Consider the following 8,829-nt stretch of genomic DNA (forward strand, 5'->3'; position numbering starts at 1 on the left):
ATAGCGGAAATTTGTACTTGGAGGTGAGGAAAAGTGACAGAGACTTTTACAAGAGGACTTCACTCGTGGACTTCACTGAGCAAAGCCCTTTTGTTTTGAACAACTGCAATGTAACAATTAACTCCTACCAAAAGTAACTTTGAACTTGAACTGTCAACCTGGATATAGCTTGTATATAAGTTGGTTTCGTTCAGGGTTTTTGGACTTGTACCACTTTTATTGTTAGAACTTTGTACATGTACACTGGATTGACAGAACATTGAATTACATTCAATCAGAATCAGCATTCAATATTGGTAAGTTACCCCCCTGTTCTTAACTTTTTTAGTAAAATCTGTAATTGTTCCATCAAGTGTATATGTATGTATGCATGTATAATAATAATAATAATAATAATAATAATGGCTTTTTCGTGGTTTATCAGATATATTCTATTCAGCTACTCATCTTTGACTTGTTCAATATCATGCTGGATGAATGGAATATATCTGATATACCACAAAAAAAGCCAGCCAATATTATTTAAATATACAACACTATATCAATGTATGTACCACTCCCTCCATGAAATAAGCGACGCTGGTTCTTTATACAGATGGATTTATTTCTCTCTTCATTCCAATTCACCGTCAACAATCCACCGTCGAACTGTTATAAGACAATATACAAAAAACACGCATTCATTTAACATAAAATTGACACGCCAAAGACTAATTAACACGACAAGCAATGTAAATAAACAAACCTTGCTGGCTGCATACAACAAAGGGGAATGAGTCTTGAACAAAAAAAAACCCTCAAAATAAAAATAGGAAATACTAGGATCACCTTGAAAACAGAGGATAAACAACTTCTTGCAACTTTCTTGGTGGATTCCCGCAATTGATTGCGTCCTGTGATCCCACGAGATGTGGTGCTTTCCAGCAGAAATTAGCACTGTTTGTCCTCACATGGTTCTCCCTCAGCACCTGTTACTCACTACACTGCCAGAAGTGTCTCAGTCTCACATTATTCATGTAAACCCTGAGACATGTTCAGACATGTAGAAAGAAGGACTGAGAAGGCTTGGGCTTGAGTTGCACAATACAAATAAATCTTTACAAGAAATAAGCCACATAAATAATATATGTAAACATATATGTAAACAAATTATTATTAATTGTTGCAAATAATATCTACAGCAGTTACAGTATGAATTGTCATATATGGACTCTTGTAGTAACAGTTTGCTGTTCCCAAATCACTTCTCAAAAAATAATTCCATCAATCCACTCAGAACAACCAAACCATACACCAAGAAATACAACAGAAGAGCTTATAATACAAGATCCTGCACAATCTATTGTTTTAAGTGTTCGCACTGAATGCAGCTTGAACACATACAGTATATGTAGATCTCTCTCTCTCTCTCTCACGCATGTACACACATTTTTTTTCTGTGTGAAATTCTGAATTTTAATTCATAGTTCAAAGGTCATAATTAAAAGTACCAACACACAGGTGTTGATTCATTTTTTCCAAGTAAATCACAAGTTTATATCAATGCTCTTATTCTAATATGCATCACTGTATCATTTCTATAATAACTGTTTATTCATCAAAATTTGTACGACACAAGCTCCACATAATCTAAATCTAATAACAAATGGATTCATCAATGTGCTGTTATTTAACACAAAAAATTTACAATAATTGATACAGTGAAGTTTTCAGTAAGTTGTGTATTTAACATTTATGGAAGGAGTCTCCAGTGTCAGTGTTTTAATCCTCTTCCTTTGCTCCTCCTGCAGTAAAATCTCCAGTCACCTACTTTATCAACTCTCACCATATCTCTAAGAAAGCTGGAAATAAAGTCTTTAAACGTCTCATCTCATCTCATTATCTCTAGCTGCTTTATCCTGTTCTACAGGGTTGCAGGCAAGCCGGAGCCTATCCCAGCTGACTACGGGCGAAAGGCGGGGTACACCCTGGACAAGTCGCCAGGTCATCACAGGGCTGATGCATAGACACAGACAACCATTCACACTCACATTCACACCTACGGTCAATTTAGAGTCACCAGTTAACCTAACCTGCATGTCTTTGGACTGTGGGGGAAACCGGAGCACCCGGAGGAAACCCACGCGGACACGGGGAGAACATGCAAACTCCGCACAGAAAGGCCCTCGCCGGCCATGGGGCTCGAACCTGGACCTTCTTGCTGTGAGGTGACAGCGCTAACCACTAAAGCCCCTGTCTTTAAACGTAAATAGTAAAATTAATTATCCTGGTTCTATTTCTCCTGATTTAATTCTGTTTCTCATCATGGCAGCTGCTAGCCAATAAAAGGGGACGAATTCATTTGATGTTTGGGGTTCGATTTAAATATGGAGCATTTGTAATGGTCACTTTTTATGAGCATCAGGAATTGAAACAGAAGAGTGTTATTTGACACAGATAATCAGCTGCACTGCGTTAACCATATAATGAACAAACATTTGGAACAGTTATAAAATATTTCAGATGGGAATGAACCCTGAAACCTCCTTAGCAACGCTTCTGGTCAGTACATAGAAACAACTGTCGCTGCCCGCTTTGTCGCGGAAGTACGAAAAGTCCGGAAGTCCGGTCTGTAATACGCATGCGCATTATCTGAAGCACGTGCCCACCATATGACGCAGTGTCAGCTCTGTACTGCTCATGCGTGAACATTTTATGGCTCACTGGAAAGAATGTGCTTGTGGTCGAGGATATGAATATGAATGTTAGTTTGGAAATGTTAGAAAGGATATGAATGTTAGTTTGGAGTCTAGCCAGCTGCTCTGCCTTACATGTTGTGACCGGCTCTCTAATGAGGCAATGAAGCCTTCAAAACTGCTAGTGTCGTTAATTTTAGCCTTCCTGTCTTGAATAACACTTTTTGTTGCCTGAAGAATAACAAACGAATGTCCAGGCTGATTATATTAATGGCCTTATACAAGAAATCAAAGCTAACATGAACCTGAGTAAGCTATCGATAGCTGGATAGACTCCAAACTAACATTCATTATGATAGCTGTGTTGTTATCCGCCGCCCACAAATTAGGCTCCATATCGGTAACTTTACAGTGTGATAGTGGGCTCACAGAAAGTGGGACTGATATTCGTAACTCTTGACTTACCTCCTGAAATGTTTTTTTCTTGCGATCTTAAATCCAAACTTGCTTAGGTCTTGCTGTCCACTCCGCTTGGCCATGATGCTGCAATCCTCTGCTGTCACTGATGCCGAATGAAATCAAAAATAACGGAACCCCAGCTGAATGTCACCTCCTCAAACGCTTCGCTTGCGCGTGCCGTCTCTCGCAGTAGCTTACTGTATGCTCAGTTTCAGCAAAGCTATGTGGAATGGCATTTCTAATTCCAATGTTAAATAGAAGTAATGTCCACATTTATTGATAAAATTGCTCAAGGGAAGGGAGGGGGATGCCCGTTTTAGAGGGGGGATGATTTTGACCATTTTTTATTCTGGGGGGATGGCATCCCCCCCATCCCCCCTCAACTCGAGTACAGATTACTATTATATTGAGATAATAATAATAATTAAGAGATCATCAGCTTAACATTAACAGCTTAATATATTAAATGAATAGGATGTATGAATAAATTACTTGATATATACATGCACATGCAATTTTCCTGTTTCATAGACGCAGAGATGATGATGAACTGTCGCTGAGGATCATGGGAAGGCTAATGTAGCGTGGGGAATAGAGAAAATCAATAATCGTAAATTAGAGTTATTATTTCATTTTGGTTTCCCTGTTTATTATTTGTTCTGTTTTGAGTTGGAAAAAGGAAAACAAACACCAATCCCTCATTTTTTTGTCATACAGAAAAACAGGAAAATGAAATATTGAGTGTTTTTTTTTTTTGTTTTTCGTTTTCCAGATTGAATGGAATACTTGAATGTACCCATTCCTAAAGGGAAAATCCAATGACCAAAACATACACGGACCCCTGGATGATACACGGACCCACTATAAGTATGTTTTTCTTATTTTATAAGTTGCTTGTTACACAAGTCCTCATCACAACTGAAGATGTGTAACATGATGTTTGGGATATGAGATCAACAAGTTATTAGAGACTGTATAAACTGCGATGTTTCAAGATTGTTCGTGATGTGTGAAGATTCCTCCAGCAACGTGGGCTGTACCTGTTAGGATAACAAAACCTGTAAGTAAAGAAAATATCAGTTGTTAATTTGTAAATGCTAGCAAAATGGGTTATGGTTGTTTATGATCTTTTCTGTTCTTTTATTTTGTTTTGTTAGGTAAGCCTACTGCCGTATTGTTTGTATATAAGTTTGAACTCTTTAGCTACAGTTTACAGCCGTGAGTGAAGAATGGATGTGGCCCAAGACGTGTTGTAGTCTAGTTATTTTGCACCTATGCTTGAAAATAAAACTTACTGAAAACCCCAGAAGAACTGTGTCCTGTGTGGTACTAATTCCACAGGCTACACAATTTGGTACCAGGAGTGGGGTTATCAGTTTTCCATTAGGTGCATAGCGTAGCTAAACCAGTTGAACAATACGGCAGTGGTGACGATTGTGCAGGAGAGACTTTCGCATGGCGACGGTGCTGCAGAGGCATTGAGTGCACTGGTGTGTGGAACACGACGCGAGTCCAAGAGAGAGGTCGACCACTTCACTTCAGAAATCTAAGAGACTGCTACACTTCCAAGAACACAAGGGAAGAAGGCTTCCACATTAGGACAGCCCGTCCTGGGTTAAGACTGTTGATAAGTTGAAGTAATTTTTTCTCTTTTTTTGTTGAATGACTAAAACTTAATTGCGTGTTAATCTTTCTATTGTTGAACACCTAAAATGTCTGTGTCACAGAGTAGTGGTTCTGATACAGAGCAGAATGCAGCTGGCGGGGATAGTGATGGGACAGAGGACACTTTGAATAGACTACAGGATCAAGTTTCAGAGCTCAGTAGGTTGCAAGCTGAAGCAATGGCCAATAGGGCACCACGATCCTATGTGTACCTACCAAGAGAACGCCAGATTCAGAATTTCAGTGGTGATTACAGTAAAGATGGGAGAAATGTGGAGGAGTTCGTAGAGGAAGTTGAGAGGGCCTTAAGAACCCGAGAGCAAACACTAGAGGAAAGATTTGACTTTGTCATATCCCTTTTAAGAGGTCCTGCACTCAAAGAGGTGCGAATGTGTGTAGGGAATGAGGCTAGGCACACACATGATGTGTTTAAATGTCTTCGTGAAGCTTTTGGTGAGAAACGTAGTGCCACTCAACTTTTACAGTCCTTCTATCACTGCAAACAAGCAGAGGGTGAAAAACTAAGTGATTACTCACATGCTCTGTCCCATTTACTGACTGCGGCAGTCAAACAGTCCCCAGGGCTCGTTCCCAATGAGAAAATCTTGTTACGGGACCAGTTTGTTGAAGGTTTAAGAGTGTCAAGAGTGTCTGAGGTGACGAGCCACACCCAGTGTTCCGCTGTTAGCATTGGGAAGAACAAATCCACCACACTTGATGAGGTATTAGAAGTAGTCTTTAGGCAAGAACGGCAGCTGGTGGAACAGGACACGGCTATAGCTGAACTCACTAAAGCGGTTAAGGAGTTGACCATGTCTAAAACGACACAAAGATATAGGACACCTGGTCGTAGGCCTAGGATGCAGCCACGTTTTACTGACGATGGGCAGCCCATCTGTTTCAAGTGCAATGGAGTAGGGCATCTAGCAAAAACATGCACCCAGAGGCTTGCTGGGCAGCCCCAAGTTCCGCACCAGGAAAACTGACTCCCTCGGTTGCTGAGAGCCATGCAATGCGAGGGGAGGTTATTGGCTCATCTGACAGGACAAGTCGAGAAAGATTACTTCATCGGGTGGTGGGGAAATGTCCTGTAGTTGAAATAAGGATAAGGGGGTTAACACCTCATGTCTACTGGATACTGGCAGCCAGGTTAGTACTATATCCGAGAGTTTCTTCCGGGACAGTTTGTCAGGACACAACCAACACATGCTTTCAACATCTGGGTGGTTAAAGCTAACGGCTGCAAACGGGCTTGACATCCCCTATCTAGGGTACCTTGAATTAGATGTTGAAACTATGGGCATGGTGTTACCAGATTGTGGATTTTTGATCGTTAAAGATTCGCCCAACTCCTCCACGGTACCTGGGTTAATTGGAATTAACATTATCAGTAGGTGCAGGCAGATCGTTCATGCAGAGTTTGACACCACACTCAATGGCCATCTAGACTCTGACTGGAGAGAAGCTTTTCAGAAAGTACAGTCAATGGATGTTGTGCATCAGTCTTCCTTTGCTCGTGTTTCTGGAAAGGATCTTGCTCATGTCCCAGCATTATCAGTTGCTACCATAATGGCCAGAGGAAGAAAAAATGGGGGTGAAGGGAAAGCCCTCTTGCTGGAGCCTGTTAGTACCCCCTTACCAGGAGGACTCTTAGTAGTGCCAACTCTTGTCCCTATGGGGAAGCAGGAATTTCCAGTGCAAGTAATAAACACATCACCAGAGGACATTTGGCTCCGTCCTAGAACTAGGGTAGGTCTACTGACACCTGCAGATGTAGTAAATGCAGACAAGTCCTGTGAAGTCAGATTTCACCGCATCTCAGCAGATCTTGAGCAAGTTAGCATTGACAGCAATGTTCAGCCTACCAGTAAGGTGCCCATTGTAGATCGGCTTAACATTGGGGGTACACCAGAACAGAAAGCCAGGCTGAGCAGTCTTCTAGAGAAATACTCCGCTGTCTTTGCATCCGATGAGGATGACCTAGGTTATACTGATAAAGTCCAACATGAGATCCACTTGACTGACTCGGTTCCTGTGGCACAACCCTATCGTAGGATTCCGCCAACCCAGTACAAAGAGGTTAGGGAGCACATAGCCCAACTGTTAAAGAAGGGAGTAATCCAGGAAAGCACAAGTGCATATGCATCACCCATTGTGGTAGTTCGCAAATCTGATGGTAGCTTAAGGTTATGTGTTGATTACAGGAAACTAAACGCAAAGACTAGGCGAGATGCATTTCCACTACCACGAATAAATGAGAGCTTTGATGCTTTAAGGGGGGCGAAATTCTTCTCGACCATCGATTTGGCAAGTGGGTACCATCAAGTGGCCATGAGTGAAAGGGACAGACCCAAGACCGCATTCACCACACCTTTCGGGCTTTTTGAATACCTTAGAATGCCATTTGGGGTTTGTAATGGGCCTGCCACCTTTCAACGCCTAATGCAAGCTACCATGAGTGATCTCATCTTTCAGGTCATGATAGTGTATCTGGACGACATTTTATTGTTTTCAGGGAACTTTGAGGATCATATCAGCAGGTTGGAGACTGTTTTGTCCCGCTTAACAGAAACGGGGTTAAAAGTGAAGCTTGAGAAATGTAACTTCCTGCAAGAGAAAGTTCAGTTCCTAGGACATCAGGTGTCAGCTAATGGCATAGGCCCTGACCCTAATAAAGTAGCTGCTGTGACAGAGTGGCCAATCCCCACATCAGTAAAGCAATTGAGGTCTTTCCTAGGATTCTGTAGTTATTACAGGAAGTTTATACAGGGATTTTCTAAACTGGCTGGACCCCTACACGATCTTGTAAATAGCTGCTTATATGAGGGAAAGCCTAAACGGTCGCTTAAGTTTAACTCACTCTGGACTATGGAGTGCCAGAGTGCATTTGAAAGCCTTAAAGAAAAACTGACCATTGCTCCCATTCTAGGCTTTGCCGATTTCACACTCCCTTTCATCGTCGAGACAGATGCCAGCCAGCAGGGTTTGGGTGCTGTTTTGTACCAGCAACAAGAGGGCCACAAGTGTGTAATAGCCTATGCAAGTAGGAGACTGCATAATGCAGAAAAGAATGACCATAACTACAGTAGCATGAAGTTAGAATTACTGGCATTAAAGTGGGCGGTAACTGAAAAATTCAGAAGTTACTTATTGGGATCCAAATTTGTAGTTCTGACTGAGAATAACCCATTGTGTTATCTGAAATCTGCGAAATTAGGTGCAGTCGAACAGAGGTGGGTTGGGCAGTTATCTGTATTTGATTTCGAAGTGAAGTATCGCCCTGGTTCTAGTAATGCTGCTGCTGATGCTTTGTCTAGGCAGGAGTTTGCAGGGGAGCCTGAGCCGAATGGTGATTTTGAGTTTGATGACTGTGTTGCTGTCTGTAACCTAATGAATAGGGGGACTGCATTGAGCCCTGACCTGGTGAGGGCTGGTGTACATTGTTGCAGGGTTCGACAAATCCGTGCACTTGAGTCTGGGATGGTGGAAGGGAATGATCCACAAGGCAATACACCTACACTACCAGGGTACACCAAGCACCAACTAGTGGAGTTTCAGAGCAATGACGCAATACTGAAGGAGTTTAAGCAGTTCTGGGATAGGCAAAAGAAACCTAGCTACAGAGAAAGGTTGAGCTTAACAAGCCCTGTTAAGCGTCTCCTTAAGCAGTGGAATCTGATTAAGGTTAAAGATGGGTTGTTGTATCGGGTAGTACATGACCCCAGACATGGTGAGTGTTGGCAACTACTCCTACCTGTATGCCTCAGAGAACAGGTCCTAGGCAGTGTTCATGACAGTATGGGTCATCAAGGGATTGAACATACGGTTAGCCTTCTGAAACAGAGGTGTTTTTGGATTGGAATGTATGAAGATGTAGACAGCTGGGTGAAAAAGTGTGAACGCTGTATACTTACCAAGATGCCTCAGCCAAAAATTCGGGCGCCCGTTAAAGCCTTTTTGGCATCTAAACCTCTTGAAGTAATAGCAGTGGACTTTATTCGAACTATGAGTTTACAGCCGTGAGTGAAGA

Source organism: Neoarius graeffei, chromosome 28, assembly GCF_027579695.1.
Source record: "Neoarius graeffei isolate fNeoGra1 chromosome 28, fNeoGra1.pri, whole genome shotgun sequence".
NCBI lineage: Eukaryota > Metazoa > Chordata > Actinopteri > Siluriformes > Ariidae > Neoarius > Neoarius graeffei.